General features: G+C 49.5%; 66 non-coding genes across 66 annotated transcripts; all 66 read right to left on the reverse strand.

Moving 5' to 3' along the window:
* Positions 1 to 17: 17 nt before the first annotated feature.
* LOC149759415 (5S ribosomal RNA) lies at positions 18 to 136 on the reverse strand. Its single transcript, XR_016412469.1, has one exon. It is a non-coding gene; the product is annotated as a 5S ribosomal RNA (ribosomal RNA).
* A 246-nt stretch (positions 137 to 382) lies between these two features.
* On the reverse strand, positions 383 to 500 carry LOC149759416 (5S ribosomal RNA). Its single transcript, XR_016407067.1, has one exon. It is a non-coding gene; the product is annotated as a 5S ribosomal RNA (ribosomal RNA).
* Positions 501 to 747: 247 nt separating this feature from the next.
* Positions 748 to 866, reverse strand: LOC149759417 (5S ribosomal RNA). The gene has a single exon (XR_016402516.1). It is a non-coding gene; the product is annotated as a 5S ribosomal RNA (ribosomal RNA).
* A 246-nt stretch (positions 867 to 1,112) lies between these two features.
* On the reverse strand, positions 1,113 to 1,231 carry LOC149759418 (5S ribosomal RNA). Its single transcript, XR_016409167.1, has one exon. It is a non-coding gene; the product is annotated as a 5S ribosomal RNA (ribosomal RNA).
* A 246-nt stretch (positions 1,232 to 1,477) lies between these two features.
* LOC149759419 (5S ribosomal RNA) lies at positions 1,478 to 1,596 on the reverse strand. Its single transcript, XR_016409168.1, has one exon. It is a non-coding gene; the product is annotated as a 5S ribosomal RNA (ribosomal RNA).
* Positions 1,597 to 1,842: 246 nt separating this feature from the next.
* LOC149759420 (5S ribosomal RNA) lies at positions 1,843 to 1,961 on the reverse strand. The gene has a single exon (XR_016401980.1). It is a non-coding gene; the product is annotated as a 5S ribosomal RNA (ribosomal RNA).
* A 247-nt stretch (positions 1,962 to 2,208) lies between these two features.
* On the reverse strand, positions 2,209 to 2,327 carry LOC149759421 (5S ribosomal RNA). Its single transcript, XR_016400893.1, has one exon. It is a non-coding gene; the product is annotated as a 5S ribosomal RNA (ribosomal RNA).
* A 246-nt stretch (positions 2,328 to 2,573) lies between these two features.
* LOC149759422 (5S ribosomal RNA) lies at positions 2,574 to 2,692 on the reverse strand. The gene has a single exon (XR_016403783.1). It is a non-coding gene; the product is annotated as a 5S ribosomal RNA (ribosomal RNA).
* Positions 2,693 to 2,938: 246 nt separating this feature from the next.
* LOC149759423 (5S ribosomal RNA) lies at positions 2,939 to 3,056 on the reverse strand. Its single transcript, XR_016407069.1, has one exon. It is a non-coding gene; the product is annotated as a 5S ribosomal RNA (ribosomal RNA).
* A 247-nt stretch (positions 3,057 to 3,303) lies between these two features.
* LOC149759424 (5S ribosomal RNA) lies at positions 3,304 to 3,422 on the reverse strand. Its single transcript, XR_016402517.1, has one exon. It is a non-coding gene; the product is annotated as a 5S ribosomal RNA (ribosomal RNA).
* Positions 3,423 to 3,668: 246 nt separating this feature from the next.
* On the reverse strand, positions 3,669 to 3,787 carry LOC149759425 (5S ribosomal RNA). Its single transcript, XR_016411967.1, has one exon. It is a non-coding gene; the product is annotated as a 5S ribosomal RNA (ribosomal RNA).
* Positions 3,788 to 4,033: 246 nt separating this feature from the next.
* LOC149759426 (5S ribosomal RNA) lies at positions 4,034 to 4,152 on the reverse strand. The gene has a single exon (XR_016403624.1). It is a non-coding gene; the product is annotated as a 5S ribosomal RNA (ribosomal RNA).
* Positions 4,153 to 4,398: 246 nt separating this feature from the next.
* Positions 4,399 to 4,516, reverse strand: LOC149759427 (5S ribosomal RNA). The gene has a single exon (XR_016407781.1). It is a non-coding gene; the product is annotated as a 5S ribosomal RNA (ribosomal RNA).
* A 247-nt stretch (positions 4,517 to 4,763) lies between these two features.
* On the reverse strand, positions 4,764 to 4,882 carry LOC149759428 (5S ribosomal RNA). The gene has a single exon (XR_016406003.1). It is a non-coding gene; the product is annotated as a 5S ribosomal RNA (ribosomal RNA).
* A 246-nt stretch (positions 4,883 to 5,128) lies between these two features.
* On the reverse strand, positions 5,129 to 5,247 carry LOC149759429 (5S ribosomal RNA). Its single transcript, XR_016400862.1, has one exon. It is a non-coding gene; the product is annotated as a 5S ribosomal RNA (ribosomal RNA).
* A 246-nt stretch (positions 5,248 to 5,493) lies between these two features.
* On the reverse strand, positions 5,494 to 5,612 carry LOC149759430 (5S ribosomal RNA). Its single transcript, XR_016409169.1, has one exon. It is a non-coding gene; the product is annotated as a 5S ribosomal RNA (ribosomal RNA).
* Positions 5,613 to 5,858: 246 nt separating this feature from the next.
* LOC149759431 (5S ribosomal RNA) lies at positions 5,859 to 5,977 on the reverse strand. The gene has a single exon (XR_016401797.1). It is a non-coding gene; the product is annotated as a 5S ribosomal RNA (ribosomal RNA).
* A 247-nt stretch (positions 5,978 to 6,224) lies between these two features.
* On the reverse strand, positions 6,225 to 6,343 carry LOC149759432 (5S ribosomal RNA). The gene has a single exon (XR_016400894.1). It is a non-coding gene; the product is annotated as a 5S ribosomal RNA (ribosomal RNA).
* A 246-nt stretch (positions 6,344 to 6,589) lies between these two features.
* LOC149759433 (5S ribosomal RNA) lies at positions 6,590 to 6,708 on the reverse strand. Its single transcript, XR_016403784.1, has one exon. It is a non-coding gene; the product is annotated as a 5S ribosomal RNA (ribosomal RNA).
* A 246-nt stretch (positions 6,709 to 6,954) lies between these two features.
* On the reverse strand, positions 6,955 to 7,073 carry LOC149759434 (5S ribosomal RNA). Its single transcript, XR_016412470.1, has one exon. It is a non-coding gene; the product is annotated as a 5S ribosomal RNA (ribosomal RNA).
* A 246-nt stretch (positions 7,074 to 7,319) lies between these two features.
* LOC149759435 (5S ribosomal RNA) lies at positions 7,320 to 7,437 on the reverse strand. The gene has a single exon (XR_016407070.1). It is a non-coding gene; the product is annotated as a 5S ribosomal RNA (ribosomal RNA).
* A 247-nt stretch (positions 7,438 to 7,684) lies between these two features.
* LOC149759436 (5S ribosomal RNA) lies at positions 7,685 to 7,803 on the reverse strand. Its single transcript, XR_016402518.1, has one exon. It is a non-coding gene; the product is annotated as a 5S ribosomal RNA (ribosomal RNA).
* Positions 7,804 to 8,049: 246 nt separating this feature from the next.
* On the reverse strand, positions 8,050 to 8,168 carry LOC149759437 (5S ribosomal RNA). Its single transcript, XR_016409170.1, has one exon. It is a non-coding gene; the product is annotated as a 5S ribosomal RNA (ribosomal RNA).
* A 246-nt stretch (positions 8,169 to 8,414) lies between these two features.
* On the reverse strand, positions 8,415 to 8,533 carry LOC149759438 (5S ribosomal RNA). The gene has a single exon (XR_016409171.1). It is a non-coding gene; the product is annotated as a 5S ribosomal RNA (ribosomal RNA).
* A 246-nt stretch (positions 8,534 to 8,779) lies between these two features.
* LOC149759439 (5S ribosomal RNA) lies at positions 8,780 to 8,898 on the reverse strand. The gene has a single exon (XR_016401981.1). It is a non-coding gene; the product is annotated as a 5S ribosomal RNA (ribosomal RNA).
* Positions 8,899 to 9,145: 247 nt separating this feature from the next.
* Positions 9,146 to 9,264, reverse strand: LOC149759440 (5S ribosomal RNA). Its single transcript, XR_016409172.1, has one exon. It is a non-coding gene; the product is annotated as a 5S ribosomal RNA (ribosomal RNA).
* Positions 9,265 to 9,510: 246 nt separating this feature from the next.
* LOC149759441 (5S ribosomal RNA) lies at positions 9,511 to 9,629 on the reverse strand. The gene has a single exon (XR_016401798.1). It is a non-coding gene; the product is annotated as a 5S ribosomal RNA (ribosomal RNA).
* Positions 9,630 to 9,876: 247 nt separating this feature from the next.
* Positions 9,877 to 9,995, reverse strand: LOC149759442 (5S ribosomal RNA). The gene has a single exon (XR_016400895.1). It is a non-coding gene; the product is annotated as a 5S ribosomal RNA (ribosomal RNA).
* Positions 9,996 to 10,241: 246 nt separating this feature from the next.
* Positions 10,242 to 10,360, reverse strand: LOC149759443 (5S ribosomal RNA). Its single transcript, XR_016403785.1, has one exon. It is a non-coding gene; the product is annotated as a 5S ribosomal RNA (ribosomal RNA).
* Positions 10,361 to 10,606: 246 nt separating this feature from the next.
* On the reverse strand, positions 10,607 to 10,725 carry LOC149759444 (5S ribosomal RNA). Its single transcript, XR_016412471.1, has one exon. It is a non-coding gene; the product is annotated as a 5S ribosomal RNA (ribosomal RNA).
* Positions 10,726 to 10,971: 246 nt separating this feature from the next.
* On the reverse strand, positions 10,972 to 11,089 carry LOC149759445 (5S ribosomal RNA). The gene has a single exon (XR_016407071.1). It is a non-coding gene; the product is annotated as a 5S ribosomal RNA (ribosomal RNA).
* Positions 11,090 to 11,336: 247 nt separating this feature from the next.
* On the reverse strand, positions 11,337 to 11,455 carry LOC149759446 (5S ribosomal RNA). The gene has a single exon (XR_016402519.1). It is a non-coding gene; the product is annotated as a 5S ribosomal RNA (ribosomal RNA).
* A 246-nt stretch (positions 11,456 to 11,701) lies between these two features.
* Positions 11,702 to 11,820, reverse strand: LOC149759447 (5S ribosomal RNA). The gene has a single exon (XR_016409173.1). It is a non-coding gene; the product is annotated as a 5S ribosomal RNA (ribosomal RNA).
* A 246-nt stretch (positions 11,821 to 12,066) lies between these two features.
* On the reverse strand, positions 12,067 to 12,185 carry LOC149759448 (5S ribosomal RNA). Its single transcript, XR_016409174.1, has one exon. It is a non-coding gene; the product is annotated as a 5S ribosomal RNA (ribosomal RNA).
* Positions 12,186 to 12,431: 246 nt separating this feature from the next.
* LOC149759449 (5S ribosomal RNA) lies at positions 12,432 to 12,550 on the reverse strand. The gene has a single exon (XR_016401982.1). It is a non-coding gene; the product is annotated as a 5S ribosomal RNA (ribosomal RNA).
* A 247-nt stretch (positions 12,551 to 12,797) lies between these two features.
* LOC149759450 (5S ribosomal RNA) lies at positions 12,798 to 12,916 on the reverse strand. The gene has a single exon (XR_016400896.1). It is a non-coding gene; the product is annotated as a 5S ribosomal RNA (ribosomal RNA).
* Positions 12,917 to 13,162: 246 nt separating this feature from the next.
* LOC149759451 (5S ribosomal RNA) lies at positions 13,163 to 13,281 on the reverse strand. The gene has a single exon (XR_016406009.1). It is a non-coding gene; the product is annotated as a 5S ribosomal RNA (ribosomal RNA).
* Positions 13,282 to 13,526: 245 nt separating this feature from the next.
* Positions 13,527 to 13,645, reverse strand: LOC149759452 (5S ribosomal RNA). The gene has a single exon (XR_016411968.1). It is a non-coding gene; the product is annotated as a 5S ribosomal RNA (ribosomal RNA).
* Positions 13,646 to 13,891: 246 nt separating this feature from the next.
* On the reverse strand, positions 13,892 to 14,010 carry LOC149759453 (5S ribosomal RNA). Its single transcript, XR_016409175.1, has one exon. It is a non-coding gene; the product is annotated as a 5S ribosomal RNA (ribosomal RNA).
* Positions 14,011 to 14,255: 245 nt separating this feature from the next.
* LOC149759454 (5S ribosomal RNA) lies at positions 14,256 to 14,374 on the reverse strand. The gene has a single exon (XR_016411969.1). It is a non-coding gene; the product is annotated as a 5S ribosomal RNA (ribosomal RNA).
* A 246-nt stretch (positions 14,375 to 14,620) lies between these two features.
* On the reverse strand, positions 14,621 to 14,739 carry LOC149759455 (5S ribosomal RNA). Its single transcript, XR_016401019.1, has one exon. It is a non-coding gene; the product is annotated as a 5S ribosomal RNA (ribosomal RNA).
* A 247-nt stretch (positions 14,740 to 14,986) lies between these two features.
* Positions 14,987 to 15,105, reverse strand: LOC149759456 (5S ribosomal RNA). Its single transcript, XR_016400897.1, has one exon. It is a non-coding gene; the product is annotated as a 5S ribosomal RNA (ribosomal RNA).
* Positions 15,106 to 15,351: 246 nt separating this feature from the next.
* LOC149759457 (5S ribosomal RNA) lies at positions 15,352 to 15,470 on the reverse strand. Its single transcript, XR_016404326.1, has one exon. It is a non-coding gene; the product is annotated as a 5S ribosomal RNA (ribosomal RNA).
* Positions 15,471 to 15,716: 246 nt separating this feature from the next.
* On the reverse strand, positions 15,717 to 15,835 carry LOC149759458 (5S ribosomal RNA). Its single transcript, XR_016409177.1, has one exon. It is a non-coding gene; the product is annotated as a 5S ribosomal RNA (ribosomal RNA).
* A 246-nt stretch (positions 15,836 to 16,081) lies between these two features.
* On the reverse strand, positions 16,082 to 16,199 carry LOC149759459 (5S ribosomal RNA). Its single transcript, XR_016404503.1, has one exon. It is a non-coding gene; the product is annotated as a 5S ribosomal RNA (ribosomal RNA).
* Positions 16,200 to 16,445: 246 nt separating this feature from the next.
* LOC149759460 (5S ribosomal RNA) lies at positions 16,446 to 16,564 on the reverse strand. Its single transcript, XR_016403786.1, has one exon. It is a non-coding gene; the product is annotated as a 5S ribosomal RNA (ribosomal RNA).
* Positions 16,565 to 16,810: 246 nt separating this feature from the next.
* Positions 16,811 to 16,928, reverse strand: LOC149759461 (5S ribosomal RNA). The gene has a single exon (XR_016407072.1). It is a non-coding gene; the product is annotated as a 5S ribosomal RNA (ribosomal RNA).
* A 247-nt stretch (positions 16,929 to 17,175) lies between these two features.
* LOC149759462 (5S ribosomal RNA) lies at positions 17,176 to 17,294 on the reverse strand. The gene has a single exon (XR_016402520.1). It is a non-coding gene; the product is annotated as a 5S ribosomal RNA (ribosomal RNA).
* A 246-nt stretch (positions 17,295 to 17,540) lies between these two features.
* Positions 17,541 to 17,659, reverse strand: LOC149759463 (5S ribosomal RNA). The gene has a single exon (XR_016405040.1). It is a non-coding gene; the product is annotated as a 5S ribosomal RNA (ribosomal RNA).
* Positions 17,660 to 17,905: 246 nt separating this feature from the next.
* LOC149759464 (5S ribosomal RNA) lies at positions 17,906 to 18,024 on the reverse strand. Its single transcript, XR_016404581.1, has one exon. It is a non-coding gene; the product is annotated as a 5S ribosomal RNA (ribosomal RNA).
* Positions 18,025 to 18,269: 245 nt separating this feature from the next.
* Positions 18,270 to 18,388, reverse strand: LOC149759465 (5S ribosomal RNA). Its single transcript, XR_016411970.1, has one exon. It is a non-coding gene; the product is annotated as a 5S ribosomal RNA (ribosomal RNA).
* Positions 18,389 to 18,634: 246 nt separating this feature from the next.
* Positions 18,635 to 18,752, reverse strand: LOC149759466 (5S ribosomal RNA). Its single transcript, XR_016404504.1, has one exon. It is a non-coding gene; the product is annotated as a 5S ribosomal RNA (ribosomal RNA).
* Positions 18,753 to 18,998: 246 nt separating this feature from the next.
* On the reverse strand, positions 18,999 to 19,117 carry LOC149759467 (5S ribosomal RNA). Its single transcript, XR_016403788.1, has one exon. It is a non-coding gene; the product is annotated as a 5S ribosomal RNA (ribosomal RNA).
* A 246-nt stretch (positions 19,118 to 19,363) lies between these two features.
* LOC149759468 (5S ribosomal RNA) lies at positions 19,364 to 19,481 on the reverse strand. Its single transcript, XR_016407073.1, has one exon. It is a non-coding gene; the product is annotated as a 5S ribosomal RNA (ribosomal RNA).
* A 247-nt stretch (positions 19,482 to 19,728) lies between these two features.
* LOC149759469 (5S ribosomal RNA) lies at positions 19,729 to 19,847 on the reverse strand. Its single transcript, XR_016402521.1, has one exon. It is a non-coding gene; the product is annotated as a 5S ribosomal RNA (ribosomal RNA).
* A 246-nt stretch (positions 19,848 to 20,093) lies between these two features.
* LOC149759470 (5S ribosomal RNA) lies at positions 20,094 to 20,212 on the reverse strand. The gene has a single exon (XR_016405041.1). It is a non-coding gene; the product is annotated as a 5S ribosomal RNA (ribosomal RNA).
* A 246-nt stretch (positions 20,213 to 20,458) lies between these two features.
* Positions 20,459 to 20,577, reverse strand: LOC149759471 (5S ribosomal RNA). Its single transcript, XR_016409178.1, has one exon. It is a non-coding gene; the product is annotated as a 5S ribosomal RNA (ribosomal RNA).
* Positions 20,578 to 20,822: 245 nt separating this feature from the next.
* LOC149759472 (5S ribosomal RNA) lies at positions 20,823 to 20,941 on the reverse strand. The gene has a single exon (XR_016411971.1). It is a non-coding gene; the product is annotated as a 5S ribosomal RNA (ribosomal RNA).
* Positions 20,942 to 21,187: 246 nt separating this feature from the next.
* LOC149759473 (5S ribosomal RNA) lies at positions 21,188 to 21,305 on the reverse strand. Its single transcript, XR_016404506.1, has one exon. It is a non-coding gene; the product is annotated as a 5S ribosomal RNA (ribosomal RNA).
* Positions 21,306 to 21,551: 246 nt separating this feature from the next.
* LOC149759474 (5S ribosomal RNA) lies at positions 21,552 to 21,670 on the reverse strand. The gene has a single exon (XR_016403789.1). It is a non-coding gene; the product is annotated as a 5S ribosomal RNA (ribosomal RNA).
* Positions 21,671 to 21,916: 246 nt separating this feature from the next.
* LOC149759475 (5S ribosomal RNA) lies at positions 21,917 to 22,034 on the reverse strand. Its single transcript, XR_016407074.1, has one exon. It is a non-coding gene; the product is annotated as a 5S ribosomal RNA (ribosomal RNA).
* A 247-nt stretch (positions 22,035 to 22,281) lies between these two features.
* Positions 22,282 to 22,400, reverse strand: LOC149759476 (5S ribosomal RNA). Its single transcript, XR_016402522.1, has one exon. It is a non-coding gene; the product is annotated as a 5S ribosomal RNA (ribosomal RNA).
* Positions 22,401 to 22,646: 246 nt separating this feature from the next.
* LOC149759477 (5S ribosomal RNA) lies at positions 22,647 to 22,765 on the reverse strand. Its single transcript, XR_016404367.1, has one exon. It is a non-coding gene; the product is annotated as a 5S ribosomal RNA (ribosomal RNA).
* A 246-nt stretch (positions 22,766 to 23,011) lies between these two features.
* On the reverse strand, positions 23,012 to 23,130 carry LOC149759478 (5S ribosomal RNA). The gene has a single exon (XR_016409179.1). It is a non-coding gene; the product is annotated as a 5S ribosomal RNA (ribosomal RNA).
* Positions 23,131 to 23,375: 245 nt separating this feature from the next.
* LOC149759479 (5S ribosomal RNA) lies at positions 23,376 to 23,494 on the reverse strand. The gene has a single exon (XR_016411972.1). It is a non-coding gene; the product is annotated as a 5S ribosomal RNA (ribosomal RNA).
* Positions 23,495 to 23,740: 246 nt separating this feature from the next.
* Positions 23,741 to 23,859, reverse strand: LOC149759480 (5S ribosomal RNA). Its single transcript, XR_016401021.1, has one exon. It is a non-coding gene; the product is annotated as a 5S ribosomal RNA (ribosomal RNA).
* Between the last annotated feature and the right edge of the window lie 162 nt (positions 23,860 to 24,021).

Below are 24,021 nucleotides of genomic sequence, written 5' to 3' on the forward strand. Positions count from 1 at the left end.
GCGGGGAAAAAATAAAAGGGGTGCAACACGAGGACTTCCCAGGGGGTCACCCATCCTAGTACTACTCTCGCCCAAGCACGCTTAGCTGCGGAGTTCTGATGGGATCCGGTGCATTAGTGCTGGTATGATCGCACCCATGATATGCCCTTCGAAACTCCCTTTTATGACAAAGCAGCAGACCTCGACGGCCCGAGACATTCGCGCTGCCGGGGCCCTTCTGGCGTAGGATTCAACGCGCTGTTCCGCTATGCGGCATGGCACCGCGAGTCTCCGGACTCAGTTTATTTTCGAGGGAAAAAAATTATCCGAAGAGGAAAAGCCAAAAGCCGAAAAATTAAAAATAAATATTATCAAAAAATAAAAAAGCGGGCAAAAAATAAAAGGGGTGCAACACGAGGACTTCCCGGGGGTCACCCATCCTAGTACTACTCTCGCCCAAGCACGCTTAACTGCGAAGTTCTGATGGGATCCGGTGCATTAGTGCTGGTATGATCGCACCCATGATATGCCCTTCGAAACTCCCTTTTATGACAAAGCAGCAGACCTCGACCGCCCGAGACATTCGCGCTGCCGGGGCCGTTCTGGCGTAGGATTCAACGCGCTGGTCCCGCTATGCGGCATGGCACCGCCAGTCTCCGGACTCAGTTTATTGTCGGGGGAAAAAAATTATCCGAAGAGGAAAAGCCAAAAGCCAAAAAATTAAAAATAAATATTATCAAAAAATAAAAAAGCGGGCAAAAAATAAAAAGGGTGCAACACGAGGACTTCTCAGGGGGTCACCCATCCTAGTACTACTCTCGCCCAAGCACGCTTAACTGCAGAGTTCTGATGGGATCCGGTGCATTAGTGCTGGTATGATCGCACCCATGACATGCCCATCGAAACACCCTTTTATGACAAAGCAGCAGACCTCGACGGACCGAGACATTCGCGCTGCCGGGGCCGTTCTGGCGTAGGATTCAACGCGCTGTTCCGCTATGCGGCATGGCACCGCGAGTCTCCGGACTCAGTTTATTTTCGGGGGAAAAAAATTATCCGAAGAGGAAAAGCCAAAAGCCGAAAAATTAAAAATAAATGTTATCAAAAAATAAAAAAGCGGGCAAAAAATAAAAGGGGTGCAACACGAGGACTTCCCAGGGGGTCACCCATCCTAGTACTACTCTCGCCCAAGCACGCTTAACTGCGGAGTTCTGATGGGATCCGGTGCATTAGTGCTGGTATGATCGCACCCATGATATGCCCTTCGAAACTCTCTTTTATGACAAAGCAGCAGACCTCGACGGACCGAGACATTCGCGCTGCCGGGGCCGTTCTGGCGTAGGATTCAACGCGCTGTTCCGCTATGCGGCATGGCACCGCGAGTCTCCGGACTCAGTTTATTTTCAGGGGAAAAAAATTATCCGAAGAGGAAAAGCCAAAAGCCGAAAAATTAAAAATAAATATTATCAAAAAATAAAAAAGCGGGCAAAAAATAAAAGGGGTGCAACACGAGGACTTCCCAGGGGGTCACCCATCCTAGTACTACTCTCGCCCAAGCACGCTTAACTGCGGAGTTCTGATGGGATCCGGTGCATTAGTGCTGGTATGATCGCACCCATGACATGCCCATCGAAACACCCTTTTATGACAAAGCAGCAGACCTCGACGGCCCGAGACATTCGCGCTGCCGGGGCCGTTCTGGCGTAGGATTCAACGCGCTGTTCCGCTATGCGGCATGGCACCGCGAGTCACCGGACTCAGTTTATTTTCGGGGGAAAAAAATTATCCGAAGAGGAAAAGCCAAAAGCCGAAAAATTAAAAATAAATATTATCAAAAAATAAAAAAGCGGGCAAAAAATAAAAAGGGTGCAACACGAGGACTTCCCAGGGGGTCACCCATCCTAGTACTACTCTCGCCCAAGCACGCTTAACTGCGGAGTTCTGATGGGATCCGGTGCATTAGTGCTGGTATGATCGCACCATCGACATGCCCTTCGAAACTCCCTAGTATGACAAAGCAGCAGACCTCGACGGCCCGAGACATTCACGCTGCCGGGGCCGTTCTGGCGTAGGATTCAACGCGCTGGTCCCGCTATGCGGCATGGCACCGCCAGTCTCCGGACTCAGTTTATTGTCGGAGGAAAAAAATTATCCGAAGAGGAAAAGCCAAAAGCCGAAAAATTAAAAATAAATATTATCAAAAAATAAAAAAGCGGGCAAAAAATAAAAAGGGTGCAACACAAGGACTTCCCAGGGGGTCACCCATCCTAGTACTACTCTCGCCCAAGCACGCTTAACTGCGGAGTTCTGATGGGATCCGGTGCATTAGTGCTGGTATGATCGCACCCAAGACATGCCCTTCGAAACTCCCTTTTAAAACAAAGCAGCAGACCTCGACGGCCCGAGACATTCGCGCTGCGGGGGCCGTTCTGGCGTATGATTCAACGCGCTGTTCCGCTATGGGGCATGGCACCGCCAGTCTCCGGACTCAGTTTATTTTCGGGGGGAAAAAATTATCCGAAGAGGAAAAGCCAAAAGCCAAAAAATTAAAAATAAATATTATCAAAAAATAAAAAAGCGGGCAAAAAATAAAAGGGGTGCAACACGAGGACATCCCAGGGGGTCACCCATCCTAGTACTACTCTCGCCCAAGCACGCTTAACTGCGGAGTTCTGATGGGATCCGGTGCATTAGTGCTGGTATGATCGCACCCATGACATGCCCTTCGAAACACCCTTTTATGACAAAGCAGCAGACCTCGACGGCCCGAGACATTCGCGCTGCCGGGGCCGTTCTGGCGTAGGATTCAACGCGCTGTTCCGCTATGCGGCATGGCACCGCGAGTCTCCGGACTCAGTTTATTTTCGAGGGAAAAAAATTATCCGAAGAGGAAAAGCCAAAAGCCGAAAAATTAAAAATAAATGTTATCAAAAAATAAAAAAGTGGGCAAAAAATAAAAGGGGTGCAACACGAGGACTTCCCGGGGGTCACCCATCCTAGTACTACTCTCGCCCAAGCACGCTTAACTGCGAAGTTCTGATGGGATCCGGTGCATTAGTGCTGGTATGATCGCACCCATGATATGCCCTTCGAAACTCCCTTTTATGACAAAGCAGCAGACCTCGACCGCCCGAGACATTCGCGCTGCCGGGGCCGTTCTGGCGTAGGATTCAACGCGCTGGTCCCGCTATGCGGCATGGCACCGCCAGTCTCCGGACTCAGTTTATTGTCGGGGGAAAAAAATTATCCGAAGAGGAAAAGCCAAAAGCCAAAAAATTAAAAATAAATATTATCAAAAAATAAAAAAGCGGGCAAAAAATAAAAAGGGTGCAACACGAGGACTTCTCAGGGGGTCACCCATCCTAGTACTACTCTCGCCCAAGCACGCTTAACTGCAGAGTTCTGATGGGATCCGGTGCATTAGTGCTGGTATGATCGCACCCATGACATGCCCATCGAAACACCCTTTTATGACAAAGCAGCAGACCTCGACGGACCGAGACATTCGCGCTGCCGGGGCCGTTCTGGCGTAGGATTCAACGCGCTGTTCCGCTATGCGGCATGGCACCGCGAGTCTCCGGACTCAGTTTATTTTCGGGGGAAAAAAATTATTCGAAGAGGAAAAGCCAAAAGCCGAAAAATTAAAAATAAATATTATCAAAAAATAAAAAAGCGGGCAAAAAATAAAAAGGGTGCAACACGAGGACTTCCCAGGGGGTCACCCATCCTAGTACTACTCTCGCCCAAGCACGCTTAACTGCGGAGTTCTGATGGGATCCGGTGCATTAGTGCTGGTATGATCGCACCCATGACATGCCCATCGAAACACCCTTTTATGACAAAGCAGCAGACCTCGACGGCCCGAGACATTCGCGCTGCCGGGGCCGTTCTGGCGTAGGATTCAACGCGCTGTTCCGCTATGCGGCATGGCACCGCGAGTCTCCGGACTTAGTTTATTTTCGGGGGAAAAAAATTATCCGAAGAGGAAAAGCCAAAAGCCGAAAAATTAAAAATAAATATTATCAAAAAATAAAAAAGCGGGCAAAAAATAAAAGGGGTGCAACACGAGGACTTCCCAGGGGGTCACCCATCCTAGTACTACTCTCGGCCAAGCACGCTTAGCTGCGGAGTTCTGATGGGATCCGGTGCATTAGTGCTGGTATGATCGCACCCATGATATGCCCTTCGAAACTCCCTTTTATGACAAAGCAGCAGACCTCGACGGCCCGAGACATTCGCGCTGCCGGGGCCCTTCTGGCGTAGGATTCAACGCGCTGTTCCGCTATGCGGCATGGCACCGCGAGTCTCCGGACTCAGTTTATTTTCGAGGGAAAAAAATTATCCGAAGAGGAAAAGCCAAAAGCCGAAAAATTAAAAATAAATATTATCAAAAAATAAAAAAGCGGGCAAAAAATAAAAGGGGTGCAACACGAGGACTTCTCGGGGGTCACCCATCCTAGTACTACTCTCGCCCAAGCACGCTTAACTGCGAAGTTCTGATGGGATCCGGTGCATTAGTGCTGGTATGATCGCACCCATGATATGCCCTTCGAAACTCCCTTTTATGACAAAGCAGCAGACCTCGACCGCCCGAGACATTCGCGCTGCCGGGGCCGTTCTGGCGTAGGATTCAACGCGCTGGTCCCGCTATGCGGCATGGCACCGCCAGTCTCCGGACTCAGTTTATTGTCGGGGGAAAAAAATTATCCGAAGAGGAAAAGCCAAAAGCCAAAAAATTAAAAATAAATATTATCAAAAAATAAAAAAGCGGGCAAAAAATAAAAAGGGTGCAACACGAGGACTTTTCAGGGGGTCACCCATCCTAGTACTACTCTCGCCCAAGCACGCTTAACTGCAGAGTTCTGATGGGATCCGGTGCATTAGTGCTGGTATGATCGCACCCATGACATGCCCATCGAAACACCCTTTTATGACAAAGCAGCAGACCTCGACGGACCGAGACATTCGCGCTGCCGGGGCCGTTCTGGCGTAGGATTCAACGCGCTGTTCCGCTATGCGGCATGGCACCGCGAGTCTCCGGACTCAGTTTATTTTCGGGGGAAAAAAATTATCCGAAGAGGAAAAGCCAAAAGCCGAAAAATTAGAAATAAATGTTATCAAAAAATAAAAAAGCGGGCAAAAAATAAAAGAGGTGCAACACGAGGACTTCCCAGGCGGTCACCCATCCTAGTACTACTCTCGCCCAAGCACGCTTAACTGCGGAGTTCTGATGGGATCCGGTGCATTAGTGCTGGTATGATCGCACCCATGATATGCCCTTCGAAACTCTCTTTTATGACAAAGCAGCAGACCTCGACGGACCGAGACATTCGCGCTGCCGGGGCCGTTCTGGCGTAGGATTCAACGCGCTGTTCCGCTATGCGGCATGGCACCGCGAGTCTTCGGACTCAGTTTATTTTCGGGGGAAAAAAATTATCCGAAGAGGAAAAGCCAAAAGCCGAAAAATTAAAAATAAATATTATCAAAAAATAAAAAAGCGGGCAAAAAATAAAAGGGGTGCAACACGAGGACTTCCCAGGGGGTCACCCATCCTAGTACTACTCTCGCCCAAGCACGCTTAACTGCGGAGTTCTGATGGGATCCGGTGCATTAGTGCTGGTATGATCGCACCCATGACATGCCCATCGAAACACCCTTTTATGACAAAGCAGCAGACCTCGACGGCCCGAGACATTCGCGCTGCCGGGGCCGTTCTGGCGTAGGATTCAACGCGCTGTTCCGCTATGCGGCATGGCACCGCGAGTCACCGGACTCAGTTTATTTTCGGGGGAAAAAAATTATCCGAAGAGGAAAAGCCAAAAGCCGAAAAATTAAAAATAAATATTATCAAAAAATAAAAAAGCGGGCAAAAAATAAAAAGGGTGCAACACGAGGATTTCCCAGGGGGTCACCCATCCTAGTACTACTCTCGCCCAAGCACGCTTAACTGCGGAGTTCTGATGGGATCCGGTGCATTAGTGCTGGTATGATCGCACCATCGACATGCCCTTCGAAACTCCCTAGTATGACAAAGCAGCAGACCTCGACGGCCCGAGACATTCACGCTGCCGGGGCCGTTCTGGCGTAGGATTCAACGCGCTGGTCCCGCTATGCGGCATGGCACCGCCAGTCTCCGGACTCAGTTTATTGTCGGAGGAAAAAAATTATCCGAAAAGGAAAAGCCAAAAGCCGAAAAATTAAAAATAAATATTATCAAAAAATAAAAAAGCGGGCAAAAAATAAAAAGGGTGCAACACAAGGACTTCCCAGGGGGTCACCCATCCTAGTACTACTCTCGCCCAAGCACGCTTAACTGCGGAGTTCTGATGGGATCCGGTGCATTAGTGCTGGTATGATCGCACCCAAGACATGCCCTTCGAAACTCCCTTTTAAAACAAAGCAGCAGACCTCGACGGCCCGAGACATTCGCGCTGCGGGGGCCGTTCTGGCGTATGATTCAACGCGCTGTTCCGCTATGGGGCATGGCACCGCCAGTCTCCGGACTCAGTTTATTTTCGGGGGGAAAAAATTATCCGAAGAGGAAAAGCCAAAAGCCAAAAAATTAAAAATAAATATTATCAAAAAATAAAAAAGCGGGCAAAAAATAAAAGGGGTGCAACACGAGGACATCCCAGGGGGTCACCCATCCTAGTACTACTCTCGCCCAAGCACGCTTAACTGCGGAGTTCTGATGGGATCCGGTGCATTAGTGCTGGTATGATCGCACCCATGACATGCCCTTCGAAACACCCTTTTATGACAAAGCAGCAGACCTCGACGGCCCGAGACATTCGCGCTGCCGGGGCCGTTCTGGCGTAGGATTCAACGCGCTGTTCCGCTATGCGGCATGGCACCGCGAGTCTCCGGACTTAGTTTATTTTCGGGGGAAAAAAATTATCCGAAGAGGAAAAGCCAAAAGCCGAAAAATTAAAAATAAATGTTATCAAAAAATAAAAAAGCGGGCAAAAAATAAAAGGGGTGCAACACGAGGACTTCCCAGGGGGTCACCCATCCTAGTACTACTCTCGCCCAAGCACGCTTAGCTGCGGAGTTCTGATGGGATCCGGTGCATTAGTGCTGGTATGATCGCACCCATGATATGCCCTTCGAAACTCCCTTTTATGACAAAGCAGCAGACCTCGACGGCCCGAGACATTCGCGCTGCCGGGGCCCTTCTGGCGTAGGATTCAACGCGCTGTTCCGCTATGCGGCATGGCACCGCGAGTCTCCGGACTCAGTTTATTTTCGAGGGAAAAAAATTATCCGAAGAGGAAAAGCCAAAAGCCGAAAAATTAAAAATAAATATTATCAAAAAATAAAAAAGCGGGCAAAAAATAAAAGGGGTGCAACACGAGGACTTCCCGGGGGTCACCCATCCTAGTACTACTCTCGCCCAAGCACGCTTAACTGCGAAGTTCTGATGGGATCCGGTGCATTAGTGCTGGTATGATCGCACCCATGATATGCCCTTCGAAACTCCCTTTTATGACAAAGCAGCAGACCTCGACCGCCCGAGACATTCGCGCTGCCGGGGCCGTTCTGGCGTAGGATTCAACGCGCTGGTCCCGCTATGCGGCATGGCACCGCCAGTCTCCGGACTCAGTTTATTGTCGGGGGAAAAAAATTATCCGAAGAGGAAAAGCCAAAAGCCAAAAAATTAAAAATAAATATTATCAAAAAATAAAAAAGCGGGCAAAAAATAAAAAGGGTGCAACACGAGGACTTCTCAGGGGGTCACCCATCCTAGTACTACTCTCGCCCAAGCACGCTTAACTGCAGAGTTCTGATGGGATCCGGTGCATTAGTGCTGGTATGATCGCACCCATGACATGCCCATCGAAACACCCTTTTATGACAAAGCAGCAGACCTCGACGGACCGAGACATTCGCGCTGCCGGGGCCGTTCTGGCGTAGGATTCAACGCGCTGTTCCGCTATGCGGCATGGCACCGCGAGTCTCCGGACTCAGTTTATTTTCGGGGGAAAAAAATTATCCGAAGAGGAAAAGCCAAAAGCCGAAAAATTAAAAATAAATGTTATCAAAAAATAAAAAAGCGGGCAAAAAATAAAAGGGGTGCAACACGAGGACTTCCCAGGGGGTCACCCATCCTAGTACTACTCTCGCCCAAGCACGCTTAACTGCGGAGTTCTGATGGGATCCGGTGCATTAGTGCTGGTATGATCGCACCCATGATATGCCCTTCGAAACTCTCTTTTATGACAAAGCAGCAGACCTCGACGGACCGAGACATTCGCGCTGCCGGGGCCGTTCTGGCGTAGGATTCAACGCGCTGTTCCGCTATGCGGCATGGCACCGCGAGTCTCCGGACTCAGTTTATTTTCAGGAGAAAAAAATTATCCGAAGAGGAAAAGCCAAAAGCCGAAAAATTAAAAATAAATATTATCAAAAAATAAAAAAGCGGGCAAAAAATAAAAGGGGTGCAACACGAGGACTTCCCAGGGGGTCACCCATCCTAGTACTACTCTCGCCCAAGCACGCTTAACTGCGGAGTTCTGATGGGATCCGGTGCATTAGTGCTGGTATGATCGCACCCATGACATGCCCATCGAAACACCCTTTTATGACAAAGCAGCAGACCTCGACGGCCCGAGACATTCGCGCTGCCGGGGCCGTTCTGGCGTAGGATTCAACGCGCTGTTCCGCTATGCGGCATGGCACCGCGAGTCACCGGACTCAGTTTATTTTCGGGGGAAAAAAATTATCCGAAGAGGAAAAGCCAAAAGCCGAAAAATTAAAAATAAATATTATCAAAAAATAAAAAAGCGGGCAAAAAATAAAAAGGGTGCAACACGAGGACTTCCCAGGGGGTCACCCATCCTAGTACTACTCTCGCCCAAGCACGCTTAACTGCGGAGTTCTGATGGGATCCGGTGCATTAGTGCTGGTATGATCGCACCATCGACATGCCCTTCGAAACTCCCTAGTATGACAAAGCAGCAGACCTCGACGGCCCGAGACATTCACGCTACCGGGGCCGTTCTGGCGTAGGATTCAACGCGCTGGTCCCGCTATGCGGCATGGCACCGCCGGTCTCCGGACTCAGTTTATTGTCGGAGGAAAAAAATTATCCGAAGAGGAAAAGCCAAAAGCCGAAAAATTAAAAATAAATATTATCAAAAAATAAAAAAGCGGGCAAAAAATAAAAGGGGTGCAACACGAGGACTTCCCAGGGGGTCACCCATCCTAGTACTACTCTCGCCCAAGCACGCTTAACTGCGGAGTTCTGATGGGATCCGGTGCATTAGTGCTGGTATGATCGCACCCATGACATGCCCATCGAAACACCCTTTTATGACAAAGCAGCAGACCTCGACGGCCCGAGACATTCGCGCTGCCGGGGCCGTTCTGGCGTAGGATTCAACGCGCTGTTCCGCTATGCGGCATGGCACCGCGAGTCACCGGACTCAGTTTATTTTCGGGGGAAAAAAATTATCCGAAGAGGAAAAGCCAAAAGCCGAAAAATTAAAAATAAATATTATCAAAAAATAAAAAAGCGGGCAAAAAATAAAAAGGGTGCAACACGAGGATTTCCCAGGGGGTCACCCATCCTAGTACTACTCTCGCCCAAGCACGCTTAACTGCGGAGTTCTGATGGGATCCGGTGCATTAGTGCTGGTATGATCGCACCATCGACATGCCCTTCGAAACTCCCTAGTATGACAAAGCAGCAGACCTCGACGGCCCGAGACATTCACGCTGCCGGGGCCGTTCTGGCGTAGGATTCAACGCGCTGGTCCCGCTATGCGGCATGGCACCGCCAGTCTCCGGACTCAGTTTATTGTCGGAGGAAAAAAATTATCCGAAAAGGAAAAGCCAAAAGCCGAAAAATTAAAAATAAATATTATCAAAAAATAAAAAAGCGGGCAAAAAATAAAAAGGGTGCAACACAAGGACTTCCCAGGGGGTCACCCATCCTAGTACTACTCTCGCCCAAGCACGCTTAACTGCGGAGTTCTGATGGGATCCGGTGCATTAGTGCTGGTATGATCGCACCCAAGACATGCCCTTCGAAACTCCCTTTTAAAACAAAGCAGCAGACCTCGACGGCCCGAGACATTCGCGCTGCGGGGGCCGTTCTGGCGTATGATTCAACGCGCTGTTCCGCTATGGGGCATGGCACCGCCAGTCTCCGGACTCAGTTTATTTTCGGGGGGAAAAAATTATCCGAAGAGGAAAAGCCAAAAGCCAAAAAATTAAAAATAAATATTATCAAAAAATAAAAAAGCGGGCAAAAAATAAAAGGGGTGCAACACGAGGACATCCCAGGGGGTCACCCATCCTAGTACTACTCTCGCCCAAGCACGCTTAACTGCGGAGTTCTGATGGGATCCGGTGCATTAGTGCTGGTATGATCGCACCCATGACATGCCCTTCGAAACACCCTTTTATGACAAAGCAGCAGACCTCGACGGCCCGAGACATTCGCGCTGCCGGGGCCGTTCTGGCGTAGGATTCAACGCGCTGTTCCGCTATGCGGCATGGCACCGCGAGTCTCCGGACTTAGTTTATTTTCGGGGGAAAAAAATTATCCGAAGAGGAAAAGCCAAAAGCCGAAAAATTAAAAATAAATGTTATCAAAAAATAAAAAAGCGGGCAAAAAATAAAAGGGGTGCAACACGAGGACTTCCCAGGGGGTCACCCATCCTAGTACTACTCTCGCCCAAGCACGCTTAGCTGCGGAGTTCTGATGGGATCCGGTGCATTAGTGCTGGTATGATCGCACCCATGATATGCCCTTCGAAACTCCCTTTTATGACAAAGCAGCAGACCTCGACGGCCCGAGACATTCGCGCTGCCGGGGCCCTTCTGGCGTAGGATTCAACGCGCTGTTCCGCTATGCGGCATGGCACCGCGAGTCTCCGGACTCAGTTTATTTTCGAGGGAAAAAAATTATCCGAAGAGGAAAAGCCAAAAGCCGAAAAATTAAAAATAAATATTATCAAAAAATAAAAAAGCGGGCAAAAAATAAAAGGGGTGCAACACGAGGACTTCCCGGGGGTCACCCATCCTAGTACTACTCTCGCCCAAGCACGCTTAACTGCGAAGTTCTGATGGGATCCGGTGCATTAGTGCTGGTATGATCGCACCCATGATATGCCCTTCGAAACTCCCTTTTATGACAAAGCAGCAGACCTCGACCGCCCGAGACATTCGCGCTGCCGGGGCCGTTCTGGCGTAGGATTCAACGCGCTGGTCCCGCTATGCGGCATGGCACCGCCAGTCTCCGGACTCAGTTTATTGTCGGGGGAAAAAAATTATCCGAAGAGGAAAAGCCAAAAGCCAAAAAATTAAAAATAAATATTATCAAAAAATAAAAAAGCGGGCAAAAAATAAAAAGGGTGCAACACGAGGACTTCTCAGGGGGTCACCCATCCTAGTACTACTCTCGCCCAAGCACGCTTAACTGCAGAGTTCTGATGGGATCCGGTGCATTAGTGCTGGTATGATCGCACCCATGACATGCCCATCGAAACACCCTTTTATGACAAAGCAGCAGACCTCGACGGACCGAGACATTCGCGCTGCCGGGGCCGTTCTGGCGTAGGATTCAACGCGCTGTTCCGCTATGCGGCATGGCACCGCGAGTCTCCGGACTCAGTTTATTTTCGGGGGAAAAAAATTATCCGAAGAGGAAAAGCCAAAAGCCGAAAAATTAAAAATAAATGTTATCAAAAAATAAAAAAGCGGGCAAAAAATAAAAGGGGTGCAACACGAGGACTTCCCAGGGGGTCACCCATCCTAGTACTACTCTCGCCCAAGCACGCTTAACTGCGGAGTTCTGATGGGATCCGGTGCATTAGTGCTGGTATGATCGCACCCATGATATGCCCTTCGAAACTCTCTTTTATGACAAAGCAGCAGACCTCGACGGACCGAGACATTCGCGCTGCCGGGGCCGTTCTGGCGTAGGATTCAACGCGCTGTTCCGCTATGCGGCATGGCACCGCGAGTCTCCGGACTCAGTTTATTTTCAGGGGAAAAAAATTATCCGAAGAGGAAAAGCCAAAAGCCGAAAAATTAAAAATAAATATTATCAAAAAATAAAAAAGCGGGCAAAAAATAAAAGGGGTGCAACACGAGGACTTCCCAGGGGGTCACCCATCCTAGTACTACTCTCGCCCAAGCACGCTTAACTGCGGAGTTCTGATGGGATCCGGTGCATTAGTGCTGGTATGATCGCACCCATGACATGCCCATCGAAACACCCTTTTATGACAAAGCAGCAGACCTCGACGGCCCGAGACATTCGCGCTGCCGGGGCCGTTCTGGCGTAGGATTCAACGCGCTGTTCCGCTATGCGGCATGGCACCGCGAGTCACCGGACTCAGTTTATTTTCGGGGGAAAAAAATTATCCGAAGAGGAAAAGCCAAAAGCCGAAAAATTAAAAATAAATATTATCAAAAAATAAAAAAGCGGGCAAAAAATAAAAAGGGTGCAACACGAGGACTTCCCAGGGGGTCACCCATCCTAGTACTACTCTCGCCCAAGCACGCTTAACTGCGGAGTTCTGATGGGATCCGGTGCATTAGTGCTGGTATGATCGCACCATCGACATGCCCTTCGAAACTCCCTAGTATGACAAAGCAGCAGACCTCGACGGCCCGAGACATTCACGCTGCCGGGGCCGTTCTGGCGTAGGATTCAACGCGCTGGTCCCGCTATGCGGCATGGCACCGCCAGTCTCCGGACTCAGTTTATTGTCGGAGGAAAAAAATTATCCGAAGAGGAAAAGCCAAAAGCCGAAAAATTAAAAATAAATATTATCAAAAAATAAAAAAGCGGGCAAAAAATAAAAAGGGTGCAACACAAGGACTTCCCAGGGGGTCACCCATCCTAGTACTACTCTCGCCCAAGCACGCTTAACTGCGGAGTTCTGATGGGATCCGGTGCATTAGTGCTGGTATGATCGCACCCAAGACATGCCCTTCGAAACTCCCTTTTAAAACAAAGCAGCAGACCTCGACGGCCCGAGACATTCGCGCTGCGGGGGCCGTTCTGGCGTATGATTCAACGCGCTGTTCCGCTATGGGGCATGGCACCGCCAGTCTCCGGACTCAGTTTATTTTCGGGGGGAAAAAATTATCCGAAGAGGAAAAGCCAAAAGCCAAAAAATTAAAAATAAATATTATCAAAAAATAAAAAAGCGGGCAAAAAATAAAAGGGGTGCAACACGAGGACATCCCAGGGGGTCACCCATCCTAGTACTACTCTCGCCCAAGCACGCTTAACTGCAGAGTTCTGATGGGATCCGGTGCATTAGTGCTGGTATGATCGCACCCATGACATGCCCTTCGAAACACCCTTTTATGACAAAGCAGCAGACCTCGACGGCCCGAGACATTCGCGCTGCCGGGGCCGTTCTGGCGTAGGATTCAACGCGCTGTTCCGCTATGCGGCATGGCACCGCGAGTCTCCGGACTCAGTTTATTTTCGGGGGAAAAAAATTATCCGAAGAGGAAAAGCCAAAAGCCGAAAAATTAAAAATAAATATTATCAAAAAATAAAAAAGCGGGCAAAAAAAAAAAGGGTGCAACACGAGGACTTCCCAGGGGGTCACCCATCCTAGTACTACTCTCGCCCAAGCACGCTTAACTGCGGAGTTCTGATGGGATCCGGTGCATTAGTGCTGGTATGATCGCACCCATGACATGCCCTTCGAAACACCCTTTTATGACAAAGCAGCAGACCTCGACGGCCCGAGACATTCGCGCTGCCGGGGCCGTTCTGGCGTAGGATTCAACGCGCTGTTCCGCTATGCGGCATGGCACCGCGAGTCTCCGGACTCAGTTTATTTTCGAGGGAAAAAAATTATCCGAAGAGGAAAAGCCAAAAGCCGAAAAATTAAAAATAAATATTTTCAAAAAATAAAAAAGCGGGCAAAAAATAAAAGGGGTGCAACACGAGGACTTCCCAGGGGGTCACCCATCCTAGTACTACTCTCGCCCAAGCACGCTTAACTGCGGAGTTCTGATGGGATCCGGTGCATTAGTGCTGGTATGATCGCACCCATGACATGCCCATCGAAATACCCTTTTATGACAAAGCAGCAGACCTCGACGGCCCGAGACATTCGCGCTGCCGGGGCCGTTCTGGCGTAGGGTTCAACGCGCTGTTCCGCTATGCGGCATGGCACCGCGAGTCTCCGGACTCAGTTTATTTTCGGGGGAAAAAAATTATCCGAAGAGGAAAAGCCAAAAGCCGAAAAATTAAAAATAAATATTATCAAAAAATAAAAAAGCGGGCAAAAAAAAAAAGGGTGCAACACGAGGACTTCCCAGGGGGTCACCCATCCTAGTACTACTCTCGCCCAAGCACGCTTAACTGCGGAGTTCTGATGGGATCCGGTGCATTAGTGCTGGTATGATCGCACCCATGACATGCCCTTCGAAACACCCTTTTATGACAAAGCAGCAGACCTCGACGGCCCGAGACATTCGCGCTGCCGGGGCCGTTCTGGCGTAGGATTCAACGCGCTGTTCCGCTATGCGGCATGGCACCGCGAGTCTCCGGACTCAGTTTATTTTCGAGGGAAAAAAATTATCCGAAGAGGAAAAGCCAAAAGCCGAAAAATTAAAAATAAATGTTATCAAAAAATAAAAAAGCGGGCAAAAAATAAAAGGGGTGCAACACGAGGACTTCCCAGGGGGTCACCCATCCTAGTACTACTCTCGCCCAAACACGCTTAACTGCGGAGTTCTGATGGGATCCGGTGCATTAGTGCTGGTATGATCGCACCCATGACATGCCCTTCGAAACTCCCTAGTATGACAAAGCAGCAGACCTCGACGGCCCAAGACATTCACGCTGCCGTGGCCGTTCTGGCGTAGGATTCAATGCGCTGGTCCCGCTATGCGGCATGGCACCGCCAGTCTCCGGACTCAGTTTATTGTCGGAGGAAAAAAATTATCCGAAGAGGAAAAGCCAAAAGCCGAAAAACTAAAAATAAATATTATCAAAAAATAAAAAAGCGGGCAAAAAATAAAAAGGGTGCAACACAAGGACTTCCCAGGGGGTCACCCATCCTAGTACTACTCTCGCCCAAGCACGCTTAACTGCGGAGTTCTGATGGGATCCGGTGCATTAGTGCTGGTATGATCGCACCCAAGACATGCCCTTCGAAACTCCCTTTTAAAACAAAGCAGCAGACCTCGACGGCCCGAGACATTCGCGCTGCGGGGGCCGTTCTGGCGTATGATTCAACGCGCTGTTCCGCTATGCGGCATGGCACCGCCAGTCTCCGGACTCAGTTTATTTTCGGGGGGAAAAAATTATCCGAAGAGGAAAAGCCAAAAGCCAAAAAATTAAAAATAAATATTATCAAAAAATAAAAAAGCGGGCAAAAAATAAAAGGGGTGCAACACAAGGACTTCCCAGGGGGTCACCCATCCTAGTACTACTCTCGCCCAAGCACGCTTAACTGCGGAGTTCTGATGGGATCCGGTGCATTAGTGCTGGTATGATCGCTCCCATGACATGCCCATCGAAACACCCTTTTATGACAAAGCAGCAGACCTCGACGGCCCGAGACATTCGCGCTGCCGGGGCCGTTCTGGCGTAGGATTCAACGCGCTGTTCCGCTATGCGGCATGGCACCGCGAGTCTCCGGACTCAGTTTATTTTCGAGGAAAAAAAATTATCCGAAGAGGAAAAGCCAAAAGTCGAAAAATTAAAAATAAATGTTATCAAAAAATAAAAAAGCGGGCAAAAAATAAAAGGGGTGCAACACGAGGACTTCCCAGGGGGTCACCCATCCTAGTACTACTCTCGCCCAAGCACGCTTAACTGCGGAGTTCTGATGGGATCCGGTGCATTAGTGCTGGTATGATCGCACCCATGATATGCCCTTCGAAACTCCCTTTTATGACAAAGCAGCAGACCTCGACGGCCCGAGACATTCGCGCTGCCGGGGCCGTTCTGGCGTAGGATTCAACGCGCTGTTCCGCTATGCGGCATGGCACCGCGAGTCTCCGGACTCAGTTTATTTTCGAGGGAAAAAAATTATCCGAAGAGGAAAAGCCAAAAGCCGAAAAATTAAAAATAAATATTATCAAAAAATAAAAAAGCGGGCAAAAAATAAAAGGGGTGCAACACGAGGACTTCCCGGGGGTCACCCATCCTAGTACTACTCTCGCCCAAGCACGCTTAACTGCGGAGTTCTGATGGGATCCGGTGCATTAGTGCTGGTATGATCGCACCCAAGACATGCCCTTCGAAACTCCCTTTTAAAACAAAGCAGCAGACCTCGACGGCCCGAGACATTCGCGCTGCGGGGGCCGTTCTGGCGTATGATTCAACGCGCTGTTCCGCTATGGGGCATGGCACCGCCAGTCTCCGGACTCAGTTTATTTTCGGGGGGAAAAAATTATCCGAAGAGGAAAAGCCAAAAGCCAAAAAATTAAAAATAAATATTATCAAAAAATAAAAAAGCGGGCAAAAAATAAAAGGGGTGCAACACGAGGACATCCCAGGGGGTCACCCATCCTAGTACTACTCTCGCCCAAGCACGCTTAACTGCGGAGTTCTGATGGGATCCGGTGCATTAGTGCTGGTATGATCGCACCCATGACATGCCCTTCGAAACACCCTTTTATGACAAAGCAGCAGACCTCGACGGCCCGAGACAATCGCGCTGCCGGGGCCGTTCTGGCGTAGGATTCAACGCGCTGTTCCGCTATGCGGCATGGCACCGCGAGTCTCCGGACTCAGTTTATTTTCGAGGGAAAAAAATTATCCGAAGAGGAAAAGCCAAAAGCCGAAAAATTAAAAATAAATGTTATCAAAAAATAAAAAAGCGGGCAAAAAATAAAAGGGGTGCAACACGAGGACTTCCCGGGGGTCACCCATCCTAGTACTACTCTCGCCCAAGCACGCTTAACTGCGAAGTTCTGATGGGATCCGGTGCATTAGTGCTGGTATGATCGCACCCATGATATGCCCTTCGAAACTCCCTTTTATGACAAAGCAGCAGACCTCGACCGCCCGAGACATTCGCGCTGCCGGGGCCGTTCTGGCGTAGGATTCAACGCGCTGGTCCCGCTATGCGGCATGGCACCGCCAGTCTCCGGACTCAGTTTATTGTCGGGGGAAAAAAATTATCCGAAGAGGAAAAGCCAAAAGCCAAAAAATTAAAAATAAATATTATCAAAAAATAAAAAAGCGGGCAAAAAATAAAAAGGGTGCAACACGAGGACTTCTCAGGGGGTCACCCATCCTAGTACTACTCTCGCCCAAGCACGCTTAACTGCAGAGTTCTGATGGGATCCGGTGCATTAGTGCTGGTATGATCGCACCCATGACATGCCCATCGAAACACCCTTTTATGACAAAGCAGCAGACCTCGACGGACCGAGACATTCGCGCTGCCGGGGCCGTTCTGGCGTAGGATTCAACGCGCTGTTCCGCTATGCGGCATGGCACCGCGAGTCTCCGGACTCAGTTTATTTTCGGGGGAAAAAAATTATCCGAAGAGGAAAAGCCAAAAGCCGAAAAATTAAAAATAAATGTTATCAAAAAATAAAAAAGCGGGCAAAAAATAAAACGGGTGCAACACGAGGACTTTCCAAGGGGTCACCCATCCTAGTACTACTCTCGCCCAAGCACGCTTAACTGCGGAGTTCTGATGGGATCCGGTGCATTAGTGCTGGTATGATCGCACCCATGATATGCCCTTCGAAACTCTCTTTTATGACAAAGCAGCAGACCTCGACGGCCCGAGACATTCGCGCTGCCGGGGCCGTTCTGGCGTAGGATTCAACGCGCTATTCCGCTATGCGGCATGGCACCGCGAGTCTCCGGACTCAGTTTATTTTCGAGGGAAAAAAATTATCCGAAGAGGAAAAGCCAAAAGCCGAAAAATTAAAAATAAATATTTTCAAAAAATAAAAAAGCGGGCAAAAAATAAAAGGGGTGCAACACGAGGACTTCCCAGGGGGTCACCCATCCTAGTACTACTCTCTCCCAAGCACGCTTAACTGCGGAGTTCTGATGGGATCCGGTGCATTAGTGCTGGTATGATCGCACCCATGACATGCCCATCGAAATACCCTTTTATGACAAAGCAGCAGACCTCGACGGCCCGAGACATTCGCGCTGCCGGGGCCGTTCTGGCGTAGGGTTCAACGCGCTGTTCCGCTATGCGGCATGGCACCGCGAGTCTCCGGACTCAGTTTATTTTCGGGGGAAAAAAATTATCCGAAGAGGAAAAGCCAAAAGCCGAAAAATTAAAAATAAATATTATCAAAAAATAAAAAAGCGGGCAAAAAAAAAAAGGGTGCAACACGAGGACTTCCCAGGGGGTCACCCATCCTAGTACTACTCTCGCCCAAGCACGCTTAACTGCGGAGTTCTGATGGGATCCGGTGCATTAGTGCTGGTATGATCGCACCCATGATATGCCCTTCGAAACTCCCTTTTATGACAAAGCAGCAGACCTCGACGGCCCGAGACATTCGCGCTGCCGGGGCCGTTCTGGCGTAGGATTCAACGCGCTGTTCCGCTATGCGGCATGGCACCGCGAGTCTCCGGACTCAGTTTATTTTCGAGGGAAAAAAATTATCCGAAGAGGAAAAGCCAAAAGCCGAAAAATTAAAAATAAATATTATCAAAAAATAAAAAAGCGGGCAAAAAATAAAAGGGGTGCAACACGAGGACTTCCCGGGGGTCACCCATCCTAGTACTACTCTCGCCCAAGCACGCTTAACTGCGGAGTTCTGATGGGATCCGGTGCATTAGTGCTGGTATGATCGCACCCAAGACATGCCCTTCGAAACTCCCTTTTAAAACAAAGCAGCAGACCTCGACGGCCCGAGACATTCGCGCTGCGGGGGCCGTTCTGGCGTATGATTCAACGCGCTGTTCCGCTATGGGGCATGGCACCGCCAGTCTCCGGACTCAGTTTATTTTCGGGGGGAAAAAATTATCCGAAGAGGAAAAGCCAAAAGCCAAAAAATTAAAAATAAATATTATCAAAAAATAAAAAAGCGGGCAAAAAATAAAAGGGGTGCAACACGAGGACATCCCAGGGGGTCACCCATCCTAGTACTACTCTCGCCCAAGCACGCTTAACTGCGGAGTTCTGATGGGATCCGGTGCATTAGTGCTGGTATGATCGCACCCATGACATGCCCTTCGAAACACCCTTTTATGACAAAGCAGCAGACCTCGACGGCCCGAGACAATCGCGCTGCCGGGGCCGTTCTGGCGTAGGATTCAACGCGCTGTTCCGCTATGCGGCATGGCACCGCGAGTCTCCGGACTCAGTTTATTTTCGAGGGAAAAAAATTATCCGAAGAGGAAAAGCCAAAAGCCGAAAAATTAAAAATAAATGTTATCAAAAAATAAAAAAGCGGGCAAAAAATAAAAGGGGTGCAACACGAGGACTTCCCGGGGGTCACCCATCCTAGTACTACTCTCGCCCAAGCACGCTTAACTGCGAAGTTCTGATGGGATCCGGTGCATTAGTGCTGGTATGATCGCACCCATGATATGCCCTTCGAAACTCCCTTTTATGACAAAGCAGCAGACCTCGACCGCCCGAGACATTCGCGCTGCCGGGGCCGTTCTGGCGTAGGATTCAACGCGCTGGTCCCGCTATGCGGCATGGCACCGCCAGTCTCCGGACTCAGTTTATTGTCGGGGGAAAAAAATTATCCGAAGAGGAAAAGCCAAAAGCCAAAAAATTAAAAATAAATATTATCAAAAAATAAAAAAGCGGGCAAAAAATAAAAAGGGTGCAACACGAGGACTTCTCAGGGGGTCACCCATCCTAGTACTACTCTCGCCCAAGCACGCTTAACTGCAGAGTTCTGATGGGATCCGGTGCATTAGTGCTGGTATGATCGCACCCATGACATGCCCATCGAAACACCCTTTTATGACAAAGCAGCAGACCTCGACCGACCGAGACATTCGCGCTGCCGGGGCCGTTCTGGCGTAGGATTCAACGCGCTGTTCCGCTATGCGGCATGGCACCGCGAGTCTCCGGACTCAGTTTATTTTCGGGGGAAAAAAATTATCCGAAGAGGAAAAGCCAAAAGCCGAAAAATTAAAAATAAATGTTATCAAAAAATAAAAAAGCGGGCAAAAAATAAAACGGGTGCAACACGAGGACTTTCCAAGGGGTCACCCATCCTAGTACTACTCTCGCCCAAGCACGCTTAACTGCGGAGTTCTGATGGGATCCGGTGCATTAGTGCTGGTATGATCGCACCCATGATATGCCCTTCGAAACTCTCTTTTATGACAAAGCAGCAGACCTCGACGGCCCGAGACATTCGCGCTGCCGGGGCCGTTCTGGCGTAGGATTCAACGCGCTATTCCGCTATGCGGCATGGCACCGCGAGTCTCCGGACTCAGTTTATTTTCGAGGGAAAAAAATTATCCGAAGAGGAAAAGCCAAAAGCCGAAAAATTAAAAATAAATATTTTCAAAAAATAAAAAAGCGGGCAAAAAATAAAAGGGGTGCAACACGAGGACTTCCCAGGGGGTCACCCATCCTAGTACTACTCTCGCCCAAGCACGCTTAACTGCGGAGTTCTGATGGGATCCGGTGCATTAGTGCTGGTATGATCGCACCCATGACATGCCCATCGAAATACCCTTTTATGACAAAGCAGCAGACCTCGACGGCCCGAGACATTCGCGCTGCCGGGGCCGTTCTGGCGTAGGGTTCAACGCGCTGTTCCGCTATGCGGCATGGCACCGCGAGTCTCCGGACTCAGTTTATTTTCGGGGGAAAAAAATTATCCGAAGAGGAAAAGCCAAAAGCCGAAAAATTAAAAATAAATATTATCAAAAAATAAAAAAGCGGGCAAAAAAAAAAAGGGTGCAACACGAGGACTTCCCAGGGGGTCACCCATCCTAGTACTACTCTCGCCCAAGCACGCTTAACTGCGGAGTTCTGATGGGATCCGGTGCATTAGTGCTGGTATGATCGCACCCATGATATGCCCTTCGAAACTCCCTTTTATGACAAAGCAGCAGACCTCGACGGCCCGAGACATTCGCGCTGCCGGGGCCGTTCTGGCGTAGGATTCAACGCGCTGTTCCGCTATGCGGCATGGCACCGCGAGTCTCCGGACTCAGTTTATTTTCGAGGGAAAAAAATTATCCGAAGAGGAAAAGCCAAAAGCCGAAAAATTAAAAATAAATATTATCAAAAAATAAAAAAGCGGGCAAAAAATAAAAGGGGTGCAACACGAGGACTTCCCGGGGGTCACCCATCCTAGTACTACTCTCGCCCAAGCACGCTTAACTGCGGAGTTCTGATGGGATCCGGTGCATTAGTGCTGGTATGATCGCACCCAAGACATGCCCTTCGAAACTCCCTTTTAAAACAAAGCAGCAGACCTCGACGGCCCGAGACATTCGCGCTGCGGGGGCCGTTCTGGCGTATGATTCAACGCGCTGTTCCGCTATGGGGCATGGCACCGCCAGTCTCCGGACTCAGTTTATTTTCGGGGGGAAAAAATTATCCGAAGAGGAAAAGCCAAAAGCCAAAAAATTAAAAATAAATATTATCAAAAAATAAAAAAGCGGGCAAAAAATAAAAGGGGTGCAACACGAGGACATCCCAGGGGGTCACCCATCCTAGTACTACTCTCGCCCAAGCACGCTTAACTGCGGAGTTCTGATGGGATCCGGTGCATTAGTGCTGGTATGATCGCACCCATGACATGCCCTTCGAAACACCCTTTTATGACAAAGCAGCAGACCTCGACGGCCCGAGACAATCGCGCTGCCGGGGCCGTTCTGGCGTAGGATTCAACGCGCTGTTCCGCTATGCGGCATGGCACCGCGAGTCTCCGGACTCAGTTTATTTTCGAGGGAAAAAAATTATCCGAAGAGGAAAAGCCAAAAGCCGAAAAATTAAAAATAAATGTTATCAAAAAATAAAAAAGCGGGCAAAAAATAAAAGGGGTGCAACACGAGGACTTCCCGGGGGTCACCCATCCTAGTACTACTCTCGCCCAAGCACGCTTAACTGCGAAGTTCTGATGGGATCCGGTGCATTAGTGCTGGTATGATCGCACCCATGATATGCCCTTCGAAACTCCCTTTTATGACAAAGCAGCAGACCTCGACCGCCCGAGACATTCGCGCTGCCGGGGCCGTTCTGGCGTAGGATTCAACGCGCTGGTCCCGCTATGCGGCATGGCACCGCCAGTCTCCGGACTCAGTTTATTGTCGGGGGAAAAAAATTATCCGAAGAGGAAAAGCCAAAAGCCAAAAAATTAAAAATAAATATTATCAAAAAATAAAAAAGCGGGCAAAAAATAAAAAGGGTGCAACACGAGGACTTCTCAGGGGGTCACCCATCCTAGTACTACTCTCGCCCAAGCACGCTTAACTGCAGAGTTCTGATGGGATCCGGTGCATTAGTGCTGGTATGATCGCACCCATGACATGCCCATCGAAACACCCTTTTATGACAAAGCAGCAGACCTCGACGGACCGAGACATTCGCGCTGCCGGGGCCGTTCTGGCGTAGGATTCAACGCGCTGTTCCGCTATGCGGCATGGCACCGCGAGTCTCCGGACTCAGTTTATTTTCGGGGGAAAAAAATTATCCGAAGAGGAAAAGCCAAAAGCCGAAAAATTAAAAATAAATGTTATCAAAAAATAAAAAAGCGGGCAAAAAATAAAATGGGTGCAACACGAGGACTTTCCAAGGGGTCACCCATCCTAGTACTACTCTCGCCCAAGCACGCTTAACTGCGGAGTTCTGATGGGATCCGGTGCATTAGTGCTGGTATGATCGCACCCATGATATGCCCTTCGAAACTCTCTTTTATGACAAAGCAGCAGACCTCGACGGCCCGAGACATTCGCGCTGCCGGGGCCGTTCTGGCGTAGGATTCAACGCGCTATTCCGCTATGCGGCATGGCACCGCGAGTCTCCGGACTCAGTTTATTTTCGAGGGAAAAAAATTATCCGAAGAGGAAAAGCCAAAAGCCGAAAAATTAAAAATAAATATTTTCAAAAAATAAAAAAGCGGGCAAAAAATAAAAGGGGTGCAACACGAGGACTTCCCAGGGGGTCACCCATCCTAGTACTACTCTCGCCCAAGCACGCTTAACTGCGGAGTTCTGATGGGATCCGGTGCATTAGTGCTGGTATGATCGCACCCATGACATGCCCATCGAAATACCCTTTTATGACAAAGCAGCAGACCTCGACGGCCCGAGACATTCGCGCTGCCGGGGCCGTTCTGGCGTAGGGTTCAACGCGCTGTTCCGCTATGCGGCATGGCACCGCGAGTCTCCGGACTCAGTTTATTTTCGGGGGAAAAAAATTATCCGAAGAGGAAAAGCCAAAAGCCGAAAAATTAAAAATAAATATTATCAAAAAATAAAAAAGCGGGCAAAAAAAAAAAGGGTGCAACACGAGGACTTCCCAGGGGGTCACCCATCCTAGTACTACTCTCGCCCAAGCACGCTTAACTGCGGAGTTCTGATGGGATCCGGTGCATTAGTGCTGGTATGATCGCACCCATGACATGCCCTTCGAAACACCCTTTTATGACAAAGCAGCAGACCTCGACGGCCCGAGACATTCGCGCTGCCGGGGCCGTTCTGGCGTAGGATTCAACGCGCTGTTCCGCTATGCGGCATGGCACCGCGAGTCTCCGGACTCAGTTTATTTTCGAGGGAAAAAAATTATCCGAAGAGGAAAAGCCAAAAGCCGAAAAATTAAAAATAAATGTTATCAAAAAATAAAAAAGCGGGCAAAAAATAAAAGGGGTGCAACACGAGGACTTCCCAGGGGGTCACCCATCCTAGTACTACTCTCGCCCAAACACGCTTAACTGCGGAGTTCTGATGGGATCCGGTGCATTAGTGCTGGTATGATCGCACCCATGACATGCCCTTCGAAACTCCCTAGTATGACAAAGCAGCAGACCTCGACGGCCCAAGACATTCACGCTGCCGTGGCCGTTCTGGCGTAGGATTCAATGCGCTGGTCCCGCTATGCGGCATGGCACCGCCAGTCTCCGGACTCAGTTTATTGTCGGAGGAAA

Source organism: Phoenix dactylifera, chromosome 4 (genome assembly GCF_051530095.1).
Source record: "Phoenix dactylifera cultivar Ajwa chromosome 4, Ajwa_hap1_PhDact_Kaust_v1.1, whole genome shotgun sequence".
Lineage (NCBI taxonomy): Eukaryota > Viridiplantae > Streptophyta > Magnoliopsida > Arecales > Arecaceae > Phoenix > Phoenix dactylifera.